The sequence below is a fragment of the Lissotriton helveticus genome, chromosome 6 (genome assembly GCF_964261635.1).
Source record: "Lissotriton helveticus chromosome 6, aLisHel1.1, whole genome shotgun sequence".
Taxonomy (NCBI): domain Eukaryota; kingdom Metazoa; phylum Chordata; class Amphibia; order Caudata; family Salamandridae; genus Lissotriton; species Lissotriton helveticus.
Window position 1 is genome coordinate 2,086,473,291 of NC_136067.1, and position 20,365 is coordinate 2,086,493,655.

General features: G+C 52.8%; 1 protein-coding gene across 4 annotated transcripts in view; it reads right to left on the reverse strand.

The window, feature by feature from the left end:
* LOC144764025 (uncharacterized) overlaps window positions 1-15,205 on the reverse strand; it is a 297,464-nt gene extending 282,259 nt beyond the window's left edge. For 3 of the 4 annotated variants that reach the window (XR_013596298.1, XM_078650158.1, XM_078650157.1), the window contains exon 1: window positions 13,354-14,521. The gene's annotated coding sequence lies outside the window, so the exon portion shown is untranslated. Of the gene's footprint in view, window positions 1-13,353 lie in introns of all 4 variants that reach the window. The other variant, XM_078650155.1, reaches the window with a different exon arrangement.
* Between the last annotated feature and the right edge of the window lie 5,160 nt (window positions 15,206-20,365).

A 20,365-nucleotide genomic window follows, 5' to 3' on the forward strand; every position in this document is an offset into this window, starting at 1 on the left:
TCGAGGCCCTGCTGACGCTGTCGCGGCCTGACCGAACCATCTTCGAGGCCCTGCTGACGCTGTCGCGGCCTGACCGAACTGAACCATCTTCGAGGCCCTGCTGACGCTGTCGCGGCCTGACCGAACTGAACCGTCTTCGAGGCCCTGCTGACGCTGTCGCGGCCTGACCGAGCTGAACCATCTTCGAGGCCCTGCTGACGCTGTCGCGGCCTGACCCCTTGAACTATCCACGCACCAGTTGGTGCCAAGACTGTCCCGCTACCCCCTATCCCCGAAACCAAGACATTACGGATCCCTCGATCCTTGCCTGCTAACCTGCAAAGGACTTGCCTTAATTGCTTATATAAAGATTCTTGTGAATATTCCTCCTGTGTGGTGTCCATCTGTAAGTAGTGTGATTGCTCAGCTGTCACGATTGTAGGAGAGGAGCCTCGCCAAGGAGGCCTCCCTACGGCGCTCGGCCTATTCCATACAGAGAGGTGGGTCTCGGGCGGACAGTCAGACACCTTCTGTCTCCCCTGGGGTCGCCTTTCTAACATTGGTGGCAAGCGACGGGATCTGAGTCCGCGCAAATCGTACAGCGAGTAACTCGCCACTACTAACAGAGACCCACAACCACGATGACTACTAAAGAAGCCGGAACAACCACAGAATTCCAGAAAGAACTATTAGAGGAGTACACCCATAAAGAACTCAAACAATTCTGCAAAGCCCTAGGTATCGCTACCACCGGACTAAGCACAAAAGACGATTTTAAAGACGCGTTACAAACATGGGTGGAGACCGGAGCGACCCCACCCCAAGCCAACGAGGACATTGTCCTAGAAGTACCCCTGAGTACAGTCGTAGCCCCAGTGGAAGAAAGAACCGCCAACAAAGAACCGGGCCTCTCCCACGAAGACGCCCGGGAGCGAGAGAGGAGTCGGCTCCATGAACTAGAGCTCGCCCGACTCCGGCTGGATGGAGAGCTTCAATTAGCAGCAAAGAAAATGGCCATTGAACAACTACGATTAGAGGGAGATCTGGAAGAGAGGCGGAGGCAAAGAGAATTGGACGAAAAAAAGCTCACGTACGAACACGAGCGTGGCCTCAAAGAACTAAAGATCAAAGCCAAGATCGAAGAGGCTGGCGCCGCGGTAATCCGGAACCCTCCACCTCCTGCCAACCCGAAGGTCCACATTCCCAAGGATATCATCAAGGAATACTACAAAAATGACGATATCCAGCAATGGTTCAAGGCGTATGAAGTTGCCATGACCGCGCACCGCATCCCGCGAAAAGATTGGGGTGCCGGCTAGTGGGGGAGATTCGTCAGCGAAGGAAGAGACACCCTGCTAGAGCTGGCCGAGGACGTGATGTCCTCCTATGACCACATGAAGGACGCCCTGCTCACCCGGTATGGCCTCACCCCCGAGATGTACCGACAGAGGTTCAGAGACTGCAAAAAGATTCCCGGTACCACATGGGTGGAGTACGTAAACTTTTATAGCCGGGCCCTGGAAGGATGGATAAAGGGCAGCAAAGTGTCCACCTACGAGCAGCTGTTCGACCTCATCGTTTGGGAGCACCTCTCCAACAACTGCTTTGTCGAGCTCAGGCAGCATCTCCTCGACAGTAAGCTGACCGAGCCCCGAAAACTCACCGTCGAGGCTGATCGATGGTTGAGCACCCGGGTCCCCCGGACCCCGATAGGAGAAACGGGACGGAACGGCCAGGGGCACCCCCGCCATCGTGGCGGCGGAGGAGGCCAGAACAGGAGCCGAGACTTCCCGTCGGCCCCGGGCCGGAGTCCGCCTCGGGGGTCCCCCCAGAAGAACACTTCGCCATCCCTGACCAGAAGAGGGCCCCCACCAGCGCGGCCAGGGCCCCACCCGAACATTACTTGCCACAGATGCCAGCGGACCGGTCACTATGCCAGTGACCCCCTCTGCCCCATGAACCAGCGCCCTGGCACCACCGGGCCTCCGACCCACCAGTTCGCTGCTGCAGCCCTGGGGGAAGGGGGAGAAGATGACGAAGAGGTCTACAACGAAGATCAGACCGAGTATGAACCGGCCGCCATGGCCCTAGCCTGCCTGGGCGAAAGAGACATGGTCCCCCAGGCCCCGCTACCGAGGAACACGCAAAAGTACCGTCAGTGGGTCCACATCAATGGACGACGGACCGAAGCCCTCCGAGACACGGGAGCCAGTGTGACGGCCGTCCGCTGCCACTTGGTGACCCCAGAACAGATTATACCAAACGTGCGATGCCCCGTGAGGGCCGCCAACAACTCCGAAACTCTGTGTCAGATGGCCCGAATCCCCTTCGAGTTGGGGGGGGGGGGGTGTCGGGCACCCTCAAAGTGACCGTCCGGGACGACGCCCCCGTGGACTGCCTCCTTGGAAACGACCTTGAGAGCTCTCCCTGGGCCCAAGTCGAACGGAGAGAGTATCTAGGAATGATGGGACTACCAGAGTGGGTCTGCGCGACGACCCGATCCATGACTGCCTGGGCGGCACCCGAGGCCACCCCGACTGAAGAACCAGAGTGGCCCGCGCCCCCACCGCCCGCAGTCAATGAAGAATCCGACCCCGAGCCCTCGGAGCATGACCAAGAAGGCAGCGCCGAACTCAGCGACATCCCCAAACTAGCCCAATGGCGCCAAGAGGGTGGTCCCACCCGAGAACAATTCCGGCAGGAACAGAAGGCCTGCCCCTCCCTCGAGGGGACCCGACAGCAAGCCACCGCCCAAGCTGCCGGGGACACCTCGGGGTCCCACTGGGTCTACTGGGACCACGGCCTCCTATACAGTGAACAGAAAATTGCCGAGCTAGGGGCCAGCCGAGTGTTGGTGGTCCCCCTACGATTCAGAGACTTCCTTTTGAACCTGGCACACGATGTGCCCCTCGCCGGGCACCTGGGGCAGGACAAAACTTACAGCCGCCTGGTGACCCATTTCTACTGGCCGAAGATGCGCAACGATGTGCATAACCACTGCCGCACCTGCCCGACATACCGAGCCAGCGGAAAGAGCGGAGGGAAGGTGAAGGCCCTGCTCCAACCCTTTCCAGTAGTGACCACTCCCTTCGAACGAGTGGGGATAGACATCATGGGGACCCTGGACCCCCGAACTTCGCAAGGGCATCGCTTCATCCTCGTCCTGGCGGACCATGCCACCCGCTATCCCGAAGCCAACCCCCTACGGGTTCTGCACGTCAACCGGCTCAAGCCTCATTTTGCCCGCACAGAACTGAGCCTGCTGCTAGCTACCGACGATGGGGCCGAAGACGACTCCGAGCCCCTGCCCGACCTCCTAAGGTGCGCTGAGAAAGACGGCTCAGTCGAGGGAATGTCTCTCTCCTCCGACCTGACCCCAGCGCAACGCCGAGACTGCCAAGAACTGTTGAGGCGATTTACGGACCTGTTCTCCCTCACCCCCGGGGTGACCCAGTGGTGTGTCCACGATGTCGACACCGGGGACAGCCAGCCAGTGCGACACCGGGCCTACCGAGTTCCCGACCGAGTTCGGGCCTGCATCCAGACAGAAGTTACCAAGATGCTGGCCCTGGGGGTGGTCGAACCCTCCGACAGTCCCTGGGCTAGCCCAGTGGTCCTGGTCCCGAAAGCCGCTGCACCTGGCACCCCTCCAGAACTCAGGTTTTGGGTCGACTACCGGGGATTGAATGCTGTTACCAGAACCGACGCACATCCCATCCCCCGGGCCGATGAACTAATCGACCGCCTGGGAGCCGCCAAGTACCTCAGTACCTTCGACCTCACAGCCGGGAACTGGCAGATCGGCCTCACTCCAGGCGCCCAGGAGCGGTCGGCATTCTCCACACCCGGCAGCCACTTCCAATTCAAGGTTATGCCCTTCGGCATGAAAAACGCCCCAGCCACCTTCCAGAGACTGGTGAACAAAGTGCTGGTGGGGCTAGAAGAATTCAGCGCCGCCTATCTAGACGACATTGCAGTGTACAGCCTCCACTGGGCCGAGCACTTGACGCACCTCTGGGAGGTCCTGACGGCCCTCCGCCGGGCCGGACTAACTGTGAAAGCCAGCAAGTGCCAGACAGGTCAAGGATCGGTGTCCTACCTGGGACACCAAGTGGGGAGCGGCCACGTGGCTCCCCTCCAACCCAAGATTGACGCCATCGTGGCCTGGGAGCCCCCGGTCACCCAGACAGCCGTCCGGGCATTCCTGGGGCTCACTGGATATTATCGGCGATTCATCAAGAACTATGGGAGCATTGTGGGGCCCCTCACTGAACTGACCTCGAAGAACCTGCCACAAAAAGTACAATGGACACCCACGTGTCAGGTGGCCTTCGAGACTTTGAAAACAGCCATGTGCACCGCCCCTGTGCTCCAAGCCCCTGACTACAGCCGGGAGTTTGTAGTCCAGACCGACGCCTCGGAGCACGGCATCGGGGCGGTCCTCTCCCAGATTGACCCCGAGGGGATTGACCATCCTGTGGCCTTCATCAGCCGGCGGCTGCTGGCCAGAGAGCAGCGATGGAACACCATTGAAAGAGAGGCCTTCGCCGTCGTCTGGGCCCTCAAGAAACTCAGGCCCTACCTCTTCGGCACCCACTTCCGGGTCCAGACTGACCACCGGCCCCTGCGGTGGCCGATGCAGATGCGTGGCGAAAACCTAAAGCTGCTGCGCTGGTCCATCTCCCTCCAAGGGATGGACTTCGCGGTGGAGCATCGCCCTGGCGACGACCACGCCAATGCTGACGGCCTGTCCCGATTCTTCCGCCTCGACGAGGAGAATCCCCAGGAAGATGGGTGACTCTCCCCGCCTTCAGCTGGAGGGGACGTGTGTTGGACTCGGCCTCGTGGCGTGGTCCTACCCCTCCCGCATGGCGGGCCTGGGACGACATCGGGCCTCCGTCGACCCGCTGTCGACCCCCCTGAACACGAACCCTCGACGAGAGCAGCCCCCCTGGCAACACCACGGCTCCCCCCCTGGGACCTCGGCGGACCCTGCTCGCCAACACTACCGGTCTGGCGACCATGCCAGGCCACCATTCCCGGCCCGACTCCATCTTGGGCCATCACGTCACGAGCACGTGGCCGCAGCCATCCCTCGCCCGGCCCCAGCGAAGCCCCGACATCGAGGCACCAAGATCCACCCAGGTGGTCGAGTGGCCACTCGACAGATCCCGGAGGAAGGGGAGTTTCGATGGCCCTCCAGCCGTCCCCGGACGCCTGGTATCGATCGCCCTCCAGCCTCCCTGGGCGCTGGCTCCACCCCCCTGCTGGGTGTCTGGACACCTTCATTCTGGCCCCTCTGACCCCCAGGCGCGAGGGTCCGGACATCAAAGGACTCAAGTCCTATATCTGGGCCAGCCCTGGATTAGGACGCCAGTTGTATCTTGGAGTCGAAGCCCTGCTGACCTTGTCGCGGCTGATCCTGATCCAAACTCTTGCACCTGGAACCTTCGAGGCCCTGCTGACGCTGTCGCGGCCTGACCAAGCTGAACCACCTTCGAGGCCCTGCTGACGCTGTCGCGGCCTGCCCAAGCTGAACCACCTTCGAGGCCCTGCTGACGCTGTCGCGGCCTGACCAAGCTGAACCACCTTCGAGGCCCTGCTGACGCTGTCGCGGCCTGACCGAACCGAACCATCTTCGAGGCCCTGCTGACGCTGTCGCGGCCTGACCGAACTGAACCATCTTCGAGGCCCTGCTGACGCTGTCGCGGCCTGACCGAACTGAACAGTCTTCGAGGCCCTGCTGACGCTGTCGCGGCCTGACCGAGCTGAACCATCTTCGAGGCCCTGCTGACGCTGTCGCGGCCTGACCCCTTGAACTATCCACGCACCAGTTGGTGCCAAGACTGTCCCGCTACCCCCTATCCCCGAAACCAAGACTTTACGGATCCCTCGATCCTTGCCTGCTAACCTGCAAAGGACTTGCCTTAATTGCTTATATAAAGATTCTTGTGAATATTCCTCCTGTGTGGTGTCCATCTGTAAGTAATGTGATTGCTCAGCTGTCACGATTGTAGGAGAGGAGCCTCGCCAAGGAGGCCTCCCTACGGCGCTCGGCCTATTCCATACAGAGAGGTGGGTCTCGGGGCGGACAGTCAGACACCTTCTGTCTCCCCTGGGGTCGCCTTTCTAACACCCAGCTTTCTAGTTTTGAGGTTTACAATTTTATGAGACCCACTGGGCTCACTGTTATCATCTGTTAACAATCTATTCACGCTTCATGTGCTTAAGAACTGCAATCGCCATGAGCCGAGCATTGTGTGTAAAAAAAACATGAAGCACTGAGGCCTCGGTGTGCTGTGTACAATCAGAGTATGTGACAAACGCCAAGGACACTTACCCAGGGCCACTGGAATGATGCGATTGGGCGTCCCTGCTTTTTTCGCATCATTATGGATTTGCTGCCTCCCACAAACCTGTCTGCCGCATAATCTGCAAATTTTAACCATATAAATGTGATTCTAACTCAATGGGTTCAAAAGTTACTAAATATGCAGCGACACATTTTGCCGTGCAGTGGAAGGCCCTCTGCAAAGCTGAAGGGGTCACCTTTCTGTTGCTTATTGCTTGTGTGGAAGTTAAACTCGTACTAATGACGAACACCCAATGCCCAGACAGTGTCACCAATTGCAACACGCATTGGCATAGCCAATAGGTCTCGCCTTTGGGGCCATATAAGCATTTAGTTAGGCAGCACAATATTCTTACTGCAACAACATTAACTGATGCATGGCTAAACACTTATAAGGTCCCAAAGGCGAGACTTATTGGCTATGTCAATGATTGTTAATTTAAAGACAACAGTTCCCCTACTTTCTGTGAAAAAATAACCGTCCTGGGTCAGTAATTCCGAGAGCTGAAATGCTTCAGCTGTGGTTTAAATATGCTTTCTAGCCAGGGTGCCTGCTGCCTGAAAGAAATGTAAATATGCACAATGGGTCAGAAGCCAGTATTGGCTGCGATTAATAGAATCACTAGACACTTCCTGATGACACCGATGCATTCGGTTTGAGTGGTATTAGAAAGGAGTTACACGCTTAGTGGTGAGGTGTGTGCTTTTTAAAGGGTGTGACACAGGCCCCTGCAGCAGGTTAACCACCAACCATTCTCCACTGTTCCAACCAGGATTTAGTTCTGTGGCCCTCTGGTCACAGACACAGACCTCTGCAGTGCATTATCTAATATAGGTTTCATAAAGTATGATAGTGCATTTCCCACTGATTAATTAAACTTGCATTTATTTTACATTTAGCTGTCTGGGGTTTAATATATGCATACCCAAAGATGAAAGACCCAAAAAAGTTACAGCATACACTGTTTTTCTAGCTATGCTTTTCACCCCTCGCATACTCGCCACACCGAATGGTGCACAGCATCACACTTCCCATACATGCTTAAATACACTGCGACCGCTGCACACAAGTGGACGCCCATCCAGATCTTCAAAGCGGAACTCAAATCTCTTTCTTTCCAAAGACACTTTCAGAACTAATTCCCTCCTTCTCAGACCCCTCCAGGAAGTTCTTTAGTCATTGTAAATTTGTCACAAATATTTTTATTTGTACATTCTGTGCTTGCTGTGTTTGATATAGTGTTCCTTTTGCCTGCGTTGTTTTGATTCTATGGCCTGCTATTGTTCGCCAGGAAGTTCTTTAGTCATTGTATAATTTGTCATATTTATTCTTATTTTTGCTTGTACAGTCTGTTCGTGCTGTGCTTGAGATTGTGTGCCTTTTTGCCTGCGTCGCTCCGAATCTATGGCCTGCTATTTTTGTTGGTTTCATTCCTGCAACAGTTCTCTCATGTACCGTAACTGGTTCTATTGTACAGCGCTCTGACACCTTCGGGTGAAGTCCGCGCTTTATAGAAATGCATAAAATAAATAAATACATAAACCAGAGAACAAGGACTGCTTACTAATGACTGTGAATAAACACTGCAGAGGAACGTCAAACACGCAGACAGACAGACAAGACTGCTCAGTACTAATGAATGGGAACAAACACTCGCAGAGCAGGGCACTCACTACAGAGGAATGTAAATAAACAAAGGCACGTGGACACCCTGACTGCAGAGGGATGTAAACAGAGATACACACACGTGCACCCAGCCAGCAGGGCCCTCGGGCAGAATGCAAAGAGCAGCCGCCCACAGTGAAAGGCCCACTCTGCAGTGGGGTCATCCCCAGTCCATCAGCCCTGACAGCCCCACAATGGGGCCGCATCGCCCCAATGAGCAGACAAAGGCCCGGCCTGATGGTGCACACGGGGGGCTCCCTGGGGGTCAGAGGAGAGGCGCGTGCCGCCAGGGGAGGGGGCAGGGTCTGCTGGGCCACTCACTACTGTTCTGAAAGAAGCATCCATTCAGTGGAAGAAGGAAGAGCTCCGCTCCGGACATGCGGACACCGACCCCGGACACCAGGGCCCAGAGGGGAGGGTCAGACCCCCCCGGACCGGGGGTGCACCCGAAGGAAGCCCGGGGCTGCTGCACGCTCTGCTTGACCCCGCCCGCCACACCACAGAGGAAGACACGAGACAATACAACACTTACTATACAAAGGGATTAACGAGAAGATGTATGGAGGGCTCCGTGCCCCTCCTCCTCAGAGGCCACACGTGCCCCTGAGAGGGGCGCGCAGGCTGGGCATGGAGGGGGCGGGGAGGGAGGCCACGTGTGCTTTACCCCACGGAGGAGGGATCAGGACTGGACATGCGTGCCCCCAGAGGGCACGCGTCAGAAATAAGGGGGCAGCACCTGCTTTGGCCTTCAGTGAAGGGAACAAGGACTCACTGGAAAGAAATGCCCCTCACAGGGTCTCCTCCTAACTACCCAATCGGCACCAGTCTCCCACATGGGCATCCCCCAAAGCGCCCGATCACCAGTGCAGGTCCCCAGGGTCATATCTGGTGCCCCACCACCATTACCCTCAACGTGGAGCCCTTTGGGCTCTACTCACGGAGATCAACATTCACCTATGCACCAATAAATAACTAGGTTTGAAAGCCAATATCTGCTCCACATATCGGACACACTGCTTACAACTAACGCATTCTTACCCTGGATGCCCAACACATACCTGAAGCTTAACCTCCTTCAAAGCAGAATTCTTGTTATTTGATAAGGAAAACAAGCAACAACTAGTCCAGACATGGCCCCACAATGTGAGACATGGCAAATTCAATCTAAATGTTCACCCAATCCCATGTCAGCCAAATTTACCCTGAACACAGATCTTATGCACAACGAACGCAGCCCCCCCCCCAAAACAAAACAACAACCACCACCACCACCAGGTATGAGCATTTTAAGTGAAAACGCCAAGTCCAGATAGTGCCTTCAAGCCCTCCTACTGTGACATGTAGTAGTAGAACCTTCCTCCACTGTCTCCTAGACTGCACACTGCAACTCACTTAAGGGTATCAAGCATGTGTCAGCACACCTCACCAAGGGGCTGAAGAAATAACACCACATCACCTTCACCCGGATAAAACTCCACAAACACCCCTTGATTGCCCACAGGTTCTTCAAAATCAGTTGCATCTAGAAAGCCATCACAATCTGACAAGATCACCGTTTCCAGTGGCTCAGGGCACCCTGGCAGTCAGGACTCCATCACACTGGAAAAGAATAAACGAAGAAGAAACGAAAAAGAAACTAAAAAAAAGACGAAAAAAATAAACAATGCAACAAGCCTTCTTCATCTACGCAACCAAGATCTGAAAAGACATTTCACAATCATCAAGACTGCTCCAGTCCTGCTCCTGCTCCAAATTAGGTAAAAACTTTGATGTCATCATCATACAGTGTGAGCTAACTTTAACTCTTGGAAATTAACTAAACCTCTACTCACATGTTGACTGTTTCTTTGCCTTTCACCTCATTATAACATTTGTACTTCTTGTTCTCTACGATGCTTAAATCAAATCCCACCTGGTTGCAGAAAATGTTTTTTTATATGACTCTTATTATAGACCTCTGTGCCAATATGAGAATCAATCCCATAGCCACCCTTAAGTCCCTGGGAAATAATACCTCTTCTTTCACTTTCAACACAACCGCCCCCGCAAAGGATTAGTCTTTCCTCACTCCGGACTCTTGTATGACGCGTCACGCACACTGCAAGCGTGCGCCTTAAAATCTTACAGTAGTCCGCCGAGTTCAGGTTGTTCACTAGGACATCATCGAGATGCCGGCCAGGGTGAGTGTTTGCAAGCGCCACGGGATTGTGTCTTTCACTTTGTCACTTTAATATAACAACACAACGGCTCCACGCGATCAAGCACGATTGCCCCACTTGTTTGTATAAATTAACAGACTGGCCAGCCTTGTACTCAGGTCCAACGGGACTTGTTAGCGACTAGGTCATGGATCTGGGTAAACCGCTTATCCTTTACTGATCCCAGCATTAAGATCGCTCACTCGTTTTTCCACCCACGCTATGTGTCATCCATGCCATCAACACAACCGCCCCCGCAAAGGATTAGTCTTTCCTCACTCCGATCTCTTGCATGACGCGTCACGCACACTGCAAGCGTGTGCCTTAAATACTTACAGCAGTCTGCCGAGTTCAGGTTGTTCACTAGGACATCATCGAGATGCCGGCCGGGGTGAGTGTTTGCAAGCGCCACGCGATTGTGTCTTTCACTTTGTCACTTTAATATAACAACACAACGGCTCCACACGATCAAGCACGATTGCCCCACTTGTTTGTATAAATTAACGGACTGGCCAGCCTTGTACTCAGGTCCAACGGGACTTGTTAGCGACTAGGTCATGGATCTGGGTAAACCGCTTATCCTTTACTGATCCCAGCATTAAGATCGCTCACTCGTTTTTCCACCCATGCTATGTGTCATCCATGCGTAATCGCAGTATTAGGAATGTTCAGCCTTCATTTTAATTACGGCAACCTCTTACGAACTCAGAGGCCTCCCACGACTCCCAGCGTTTGCCGGCGCTGTGCCTCTTTTTTTCGAACAGTCGCCGCCCGCGACGAGCACTAATATCAGTATCTACTTAAGTTAACTCATCATTTTTCAAAATTTATCGGCCACTGCACCCCCGAGGCATTTTGCCAGCATGGTTCTAGTCTCATGTAATGTACCGCGTCCATTATGAACTGCACCTACCCGAGTAGCGGACACTTCTGCATGCAATACCAGTGCATTCTTAGCATTAACAGATGCTTTTCTATCATCCCGGTATAAGATTTGGCATTTCCTTTCCATTTCAGGCTCTATGCTCGCACCATTGCGATGCATGCCAACCGCTGGTGCTATTCTAACCCACCCCGGTCTCCAACAATAGTCTACTTCACCAATATTGGTTCACACTTTTCACTAATAACCCTATGCCGTCCTGGACATATGCACTAGCTGGTTTCTCCTCTCTAGATTTATTCCACGTGCTACCTTTGATTGATTCAGGCATTACAAGATTTCCTTAGAATTTCGGGACTACCCTGCCCGTCAGAGAAGAAATCCTTTGATAGATTGGACCTTTATACGCTACATAAGTACACTAAGTAAGTGTGTAGTAGATTGTCTCAATCATATTGTGAATTTTCTCTGTGCCTATTATTCTGGATAACAGTCACCTTCAATACACAGGCGACGCCTCACTCCTACCCTACAGTGTTCTTTGGAGAGTCACGTAGCCCCCCTACTCCACGATTGATTTGTGAGAGACCCCAGCACTTATAGTAATATTGAGTAATCATGCCCACCTTTTTGGGACTTTGTTTTTAATTTTTTCCAGTTTGTAGCTAGGTAATGACACTATCCCTCTCTCTCTAGGTGCCCCCAGCCCCTACCACTTGTCCTGAGGAAGACCCTGCATGTAAGGTTCAAGATACCTATGGGAAAAAGGGTTGAAACGTCGACATTACAACAGTTGCCAATACCAAATCAACAGTAATGAATAGACTGTGACTCCATGTGTTATATGGCAAATATGTATATACTATGTGTACTTTGACCATCCGGTATATGAACAATATATACCAGAATTGTTTGTGATACTTTGTCACCACCACAAACTTTCTCTCTCAGCACCTACCATCATGCACTCTCTACCACCTTCTCTGGGCACTATTCATGTAAATCTTGTTACCTTGTTAGGTTTTTCTTACGATTTATTCCCTGAAACTGGGACCACTATAATATATACTTTCACCTCATACAGCACTCTACTTCCTTTCAGCTAAGCTTGCGATATATACACCTTTCTGACAGATACATAGCAGCCTAAACACATTTTCCCTATGTAGGAAGAATACACAAGAAGGATGCACAAACTTTATATGTAAAGGTCTGAAGAAACAGGTCAAATATGCGTTCATATATTAGTTCAACCAAAGCAATGCTTAACAGTATAATACGTAGCAGAAGTTAAAGGACTTTGCAAAAAAAGGACCGAAACAGCATCACTCAGCCGAACACAACATGCATAGTGCCTTAATTTAGATCAACAATGCAAAAATTAAAACTCTGCAAAGGGTTGTGACTTATGGTTCACAAAGCAGATCACATCCAAGCCCCATGAACCATATGTTAGTACCCTCCATTTGTTCTGTTCATTCATAGACTTGGGGAGAGGTACAACACTTATTACATCTATGTACTCACCAACTAAATGTATGTACCTTTCTTGCATGTTGCCCTAACATATTGATATGGACGTAAACCATTTAGAAGCCTTCCTAGTCGGAGCATGGGTCGCAGCACGATATAAAGCAGTGAAAAAAAGAGAAAGGCTTTCCAAATTCTTCGACTGACCAAACAACTATAAAGCTCGGAAAAGGTGGGATCCAATTGGCCAAATAACCTATCTCAATTCTGCTCAGCAGTTCTGGCTTTCGTTCTGGATAAAGAACAAAAGAACAAAAGCAGCTCCGCTTCAAGTAATTGATGACGCTCTGGGAATATTGAGTGACTGAAGATGCAACCTACTATTCTCCTCGATTCCACACTAGTCTTATATCTACTGATCTTTAAAGTTAAACGGTGATCTGGGGAGGCCTTGTATTTGAATACATATTTTCTACTCTATCAAACTTAGTTTGTCTATGTGGAAAACTTCAGACTGATACCCTAGTTGTTGTTCCATGTATCAGCTGGAGGAAGAGTATCCTCAAACCCGATTCTGACACCACAACTGGATCGCAAGGAGTCATGGGTGGCTCACATGGAACACCTACAGAACTGTATCCATGCGACGGAATATGATCTCTATGCCAATGAACCAGTCATTTCAACAAGACAGATCCACAGCGAGTCACAAAAATAACTAACGTGTCCACAAGCAAGGTTTTGGTGGATACATGGCAAGAGCCCTTCTTACACTTAACAGCGCTGCATGCCTACAGCCACTTACCTTCAAGATCACAAACTGGCAGCTTCCGTGTGATTCAGATTCCCTCAGGGCAGTTACCAATCCATCTTCACACAGCACAAGAAAAATGCAGCATCTGAGATGGCAGGGTCCGCAGCTTCAGAGAGGGAATGGATTTAAAGGTTGAGGGAAGATGTCTATTTATGAGTGGATGTTGGGAAGTGCTGGTGTCTGTCAGAAGGCAATGTCCTTAAAGTGCAGGGCTCAGACAGGTAACATATGGCTACTCCAACACTGGAAGCGTGTCGGCGATATACTGGTGCGGTAAGAGGAGGCATGAAGGTGGCCATGCCAGGGCCCCATGGGGGCAACTCTAATGGGATGAAAGATGGTGTGGGAGGCAATGCTGAGGCACTCTTTGCTGTGAATTTGCCCACTGCTGGGGGCTGATAGACGTGAGTGGGTCAGGTGCTAGAGCATGCAGGGCTCTGAAAGGGGCCAATGCTAGTGGATGAGGGCTGTTGATGTGGCTCGCCCTACGGTACTCAGGGTTTTGAACGGGACCAGTGTTGGGTTGAATGGGACCGATGCTGGGATACTGAGGCCTGTCAGTGTCACCAGGGCAAGTGCATCGGATGCCTTGAATGGAACCAGTGCTGGAGTAATTCTCGACAGTCAATGGGGATATTGACAGTAGAATAAGGTGTGGGAATGAGATTACTGGCAGTGGACTGAGATCTGTCAAAGAAGCATGTGTACTGGGGCAATGCTGGGAGGACTCTCGCCTGTAACTGGTGGTTATGATCGAGGGTTCTGACAGCTGTCTGTAACTAGGGCTGCAGAACAGGCCTGTGAATGGAGCCAGGGTGGAGGTCCAAAGCCAGCGAATGGCACCAACGTTGGAGAACTTAATTGAACCCTGTGGAAGGGTTGAGTGATTCTGGGATTTGAATAGTCACTGATGAAGGGCCATGTGTTGTGCAAAGGCCTCTGAAGACCTGCGATTTGTTTCTAAAACAGGTCAACTGGGGCAAGGGAAGCGGGATTAGTGCGGACAACAAGATAGTGCTTATGGTGATGCGCAAGGATTCGAATGAGCTACTTAATGATCTCAGAGCAGACAGTTGGTGTAATTGTTCTCCTTTGTGATTATCGTGATGCTAGGGGATATTAGGTGTGACAGCGCTTGGGCCTAAGAAAGGCAGTTGGGTGATCTCGTAAATTAAGGAACCTAATACAAAAAAGCGACAGTGTAGGGAATGTGGTGAGGTCAGCACTGAAGGCTCACATTAAGGGTGACCTATGACAGTGCAGAGATGAGTAAGACTGGGGTTCTCGTTGTTGTTTATAGTCTATGAGTTAAGCATTGGCTGGAGGACACAGGTAAAAGCTGGTCCCGTGTTACAGAGATAATGGCAAGTAACAGGATCCTGGCAGGGTGTCGGGACTTGGTGTCAGACTCAGCTGTGGCACATCTGGTAATAAAGAGACCCCTGATTTGAGGGTGGAGTTCAAAAAGGCCCGAGTGGGGATAATTAAAGATAAGACGCTGCTGGGGGCTTGGTTGTGCTTTGGAATGAGAGACTCTGCAGGGAGATGGGTTGCTGTTGACCGTGCCCCGCGGTGCACTGGACAAAGGGGGTGGGTTACTTGGTGGCAGCAGCTGAATTCTGGGGTTCAATATTGAAGAGAGGTGTCCAGGCTGGAATGAAGCTGCTGCTCGACCGTAGAGTGAGAGATGGAAAGGTGACAGTGGCCCTCCCAGGAGGGTCTCTACAGACACCAGGGAGCAGAGGCGAGGGAGGAAGGGGTGCTGCAGGGGGCCAGGTAAGAAGGGGTGCTGCAGGGGGCCAGGGAGGAAGGGGTGCTGCAGGGGGCCAGGGAGGAAGGGGTGCTGCAGGGGGCCAGGGAGGAAGGGGTGCTGCAGGGGGCCAGGGAGGAAGGGGTGCTGCAGGGGGCCAGGGAGGAAGGGGTGCTGCAGGGGCCAGGGGGCCAGGGAGGAAGGGGTGCTGCAGGGGGCCAGGTATGAAGGGGTGCTGCAGGGGGCCAGGGAGCAATGGTCAGCCTCTGCTCGGAGCTCGGCAGCTCTGGACGCAGCTGAGGCCGGACGCTGGGCCGGGCTCAGGACTGGCCGAGGACGGAGGCAGGCCGAGGCCTTGTGCTGAGGCCCGGTGGAGCAGCGGTGGGCAGCAGCCAGGAGTCTGGGTGCAGGGCTCGGTGCTCGGGAGAGGGGCTCTGGACAGAACTGGGCCAGGGGCAGGAGGGGGCTGCATCTGGGGCCCAGTGCTGAGCTCTCGTTTGGAGGCAGAGGCTGGGAGGGCGCCGGCGCTGCAGGACCCGAGGCCCAGTGTTTGTGGGAGGGGCCCGGGGCAGGAGCGGGCCTCGCGCTGGGGCCAGGAGGGGCGGCTGGGGCGGGCTCCGGCTCCTTGGGGTCTGCACTGCCCTCCCCTCGGGGGCTCCTGCTGGGGCTGGCACCGGGGTCACCCTGCTCTGTCCCTGGGGGCGGCACCGCTGGGCAGGATGCACGGGGGCCCTGGGTGGGCCTTGCACGGGCTGCCACCGGGAGGGGTGCCCTGCACTGGGGGTGTGTGGATCAGGCACTGGGGGCTCTCTGGGGCTGGCACCCGCTGATGCCAGGCTGCCCTGCTGGCGGTAGAGGGCGGTGTGCCAAGGCCGCTGCTGCTGCCAGCTCGTTGCTCCCCGCCTCGGGCCTGCTGCTGCTGCCGCTGCGGCCGCCTCCAGTCCGGGCTCGGCACCGACCTCCCTCCGCTCCCTCCTCCTTCCCCGCTCCCCCCGGCGCCTGGACTGCTGAGCCGGAAGTGACTCCTCCACGGTTAGAGGAATGACTCTGAGGGGCGGCGGTGGCGGCGTCGGCGGCGCCGTCACCTGCACGTGCGTCCGCCGTCAGCCGCACGTGCGTCGCGCGCGGTCTCCGGCTGCGTCTGAGCCACGAGCGAGGTGGTACTATGACCCGGGGGGGGGGGGTCGGTGCCGTTGTTACCCCTCCTCCCAAGGCAGGGGGTGATGCGTCGGTACTATTGTCACCCCTCCGCCCGGGGTTGAGGTGGTTCATCGCTAACGTTACCCCCTCCGCCCAGGGGGGCCGGGGGGGGGGAGTCAGCGAGGCCTCGCGGCCGCCCCCCCAGACAGACCCTTGGCTCTCAAGACTCCACTCCAGACATGGTGTTTATTAATGCGGAACAGGATAACTCCAGCCGCCTGCACGCGGCCCTGGCCACCTCCTGTGTCTCGAGGCAGAAAAGCCCTTGAACTACGTATCAACAGACCCACGACGCTCACTCTGGCCACGACGGGTTACTTATCACAGTAAACGAGCTAGCTGCACATAAAGCACATGTGGGAAATTCCAAAATAAACATTGCCCCATGCCAACAAGACACGAGCACCAATTCAAATACAAGCATAGCGGCCTTCACAATATCACGAGTGCACACAAAGACAACTTGCATAGCGCATGCATAATACACTTAAAGAAACGTTACCCAAACCATGCCCAATATCAGACCATGCCCCCATTTTGACCTGAATCATAGTTGCATAAGCGTATGTGAATGCTTGGGAAATCACAAAATCCTCAAACCTCTTTGTCACTCTCCTGGTCCAGGAAACCACTCAGTTCATGCCTGTCTGTCCACAGAAGGAATTCTCACTCATAGACGAGTGTCTCTGGACGAAGTCCACAGAAGCATTTCCCTCACCTTGTACTTGCATGGAGTGTTGAAGCCTTTGCACCCAATCAGCACTCTTGACCTAATCTCTCCTCTTCGACATATTGTCAACCTGTTAAGGAGTTAACTTGACCAATTGTCTCATGTTCCACTAACCTTTCCCAACTATAAGAACAGCCCCCTTGGAGACTATCCCACTGCACATGCACCAAAAACTTTGAATCACATTTCTTAGTCTTTATGGGACCTTTGATCATAATCCAGTCACCAGGTGACACATCCAGCATAGCTCCACAATGATTCCTATCACACCTCGTCTTCATGCCAAACTGCTGCGACAAAACACTGGAAGCTACCTCATCCCTGGATGGCACACGTACATCAACAAAATGTGTTTTCTCATATACACAACCAAGAGGGACACAGTGACATCTGAACTAACCTACCTCTGAGGAAAGAAAAAGGGGTGACCCAAGTTGTACAATGTGGGCATGTGTTATAGCTCCACACCTTTTGATTCATTCTGCACCCCTTCTTTAATGATTCTGTTGGCACGCTCAACAAGGCTATTTGAAGATGGGTAGTATTAAGAACCTGGAGACAGCACCCATCAGCCTCCCAACTAAAACTTCTCCAACATACCAGAAATGCTTACAACAGGAACATCCTGAAGTCTAAAAAGAGTTCTTTAGATCGGAACTGGAAAACGCTAAGAACTGACCTCTTAACTTAAGTTCTTTGAAATGGTCAAACATCAATCTAACAAACTGGCTAAAACTTCCAAAGAAACCTCAAAATCCCTAATAACCTGTGAGGAGTTCTCCTCCTTTACAGCTAAAATTCCCTTCCTAGGAAAATAACTTATTTCCGCCACCAACATCTGACCTCTTCCTGCTGGGTCCCATCTCTCTTCTCTTGTCCCTCAGACAACACCCAAGAACCAAGCACACTGGCTCAACTTCAAGTTATATGACAACCATTCCATCTAAAAAATTATATCCTCCTTAAATCTGAATAGCCACTTTAATGACCCACTCCCCTCCAGCTCCGACCTCCCAATTTATCATTCTCATTTGGACTACAATAATCAATGCTTCCCTACTGCAAGGGTCCATACCTGACTCTAAAAGCCTGTCAAGTCACCCCCATCTTAAAAAAACCCACCTTGAATCCTGCTACTCCAGACAATTTCATACCAATATCCGACTTATAGCAAAGGCTCTGGAGAAATGGGTGCAACTTCAACTGAGCCAACATATCACCAACTTTAATCTATAGACAAATTCTAATTCGGGTTCAAGCCTGAGCACAGCACAGAAACTACTATTCTCCATATTGTGGATGATGCCCTTCAAGCCCTTGACCAAGGCAAAATATTTCTCCTAATTCTACTGGATTTCTCCTCGGTGTTAGAATTGGGGGTCTGTAGTTGGCACAGGTAGGTACTTGTGACAAATAGGGACCCTCTCCTCTAGTCAGGATAAGGGTGATTACACTCCTAAAATAACACCTGCTCACCCCCTGGGTAGCCTGGCACGAGCAGCAAGGCTTTATCTCAGAGGCATTTTAAGTTAACCATTTGTGACCACATACAATAACCCAGTGACAACACTACAAATGGACACCACACAAGGTTTTCTATAAAAATAAGGATATTTTATATAGAGTTACCACAAGACCAATAAACAACAAAAAAAGACTCCACAGTACTATTAGATTTCAAGAGTTCTTGTAAAAAGGCTTAAATCAAGTTTCTGTGCGAGTCGGTAGCCTGGTCCGGCTACAGCATTGTTGAAAATAACACACAGTCTAGCAGATCTAGCGGACCGCATCGGTACGGGCCTACTCTATTTGTCGACAGACTCAATCACAGTACCTTTTACTTGGGGCGTCCGGCACGGATGTGCGAGCCGGTTCCGGTGATCGTCGCGGTGCAGAAAGGAAGCGTTGCAGGACGCGTTGTCCCTCAATGCAGTGCAGGCAGCGGCCTGTTGACAGAGTCGGTGGATCCAAGGCTTGCGTTGCAGGGCGAGACAGTGGTTCGATGCGGTGCTTGCAGCTTGCAGTGCGGCGAACGAGCCGGAGTTCGGGAGCTGGCGTTGATCAGTCCGGACAGTGGTGCGAGTTGAGCGGTGCGTTGTGAAGGCGGTGTCCAACCCCGGACTCGAAGTCAGCAGCAGTGACCGCGTCGGTCAGACCAGTTCAATTCGGTGTAGCGAGGCGTTGCATGTCACGGTGACTACCAGTCGCGGTACAGGCTATGGCTCGGTGACGGCGTCAGGACGGAGTCGGTGAGTGCAGAGCTTGCGTTGTTCGAGGCGGAAGTTGCTTGATACGGTGCTTACAGGACACCGGGCCGGTCGTGAGAGTCGGTCACAGCTCCCTGCCTCTGTAGACACTTGTTTCCTGCAGCAATTCACGAAGGCTGGTGAAGCCCACTGGTCCTGGGACTTCGGTCAGGGGGCAAGCTCTCCTCCAAGCCCTTGGAGATCTTTGCACAAGTTGAAAGAAAAGTCCACAAAGTTCTTTCTCCTCCCTTTGGCAGTCAGGCAAACACTGCAGGCCAATCCCCCAAGCAGCATTTCAGCTTGGGAATACTCTCTCCTCAGTTTCTTCAGGTTCCTTCTCCTCAGCAGAGGTTTTGTCTTGTAAGTCCAGAAGTGATCTAATTTCTTGGGATCAGGGTCCCAATACTTATACCCAAAATCCTTTGTTCTCTGAGGGGAGCGGGGCCTGTGCCCAGTTCAAGCCAGTTTTGAAGCACTCTGTTTACCAGACCTCTCCATTCCTTTCACAGCACAGGGCAGGCACATCAGACGCCCCACAGGAGGTGGAGCCAGCATTGTGGAAGGCAAGTACAGTCCTGGAGCACTTTGTTGACAGTCTTCCTTCTCTTCTTTCAGTGTGCAGGGCAGAGACATCAGACGCACCACAGAGGGTGGAGCCGGCATTGTAGAGGGAAGGCCGAGCCCTATTCAGGTCCCAGATGCAACTCCTCCCTCCCATCTAGATGCAGATCTCCCTATTCACTACCAGGCTGCCCCAGCCTGTCTCTTGGAATCCCCCAGCCCTGTCACTCACAGAAACCAGACGAAGAAATACACGACCTCGCAGAGGCAGGCTCAAATGGTTCGGCAAGCAAATACCTACTTTCTAAAAGTGGTATTTGCAAACACAGAATATTAAAATAAACTTCACTAAAAGATGTATTTTATTATTCTGAGTCCAGGCATACTAAACTCGAATTTCTACCATTTTCCTTGAGTCTGCTAGGATTATAAACATGTAATAATCCAGCAGCCCATTCTGGCCTATGGAGAACAGGTAGCCTTGCACTATTGAAAAATGAAAATGGCTGTAATTCA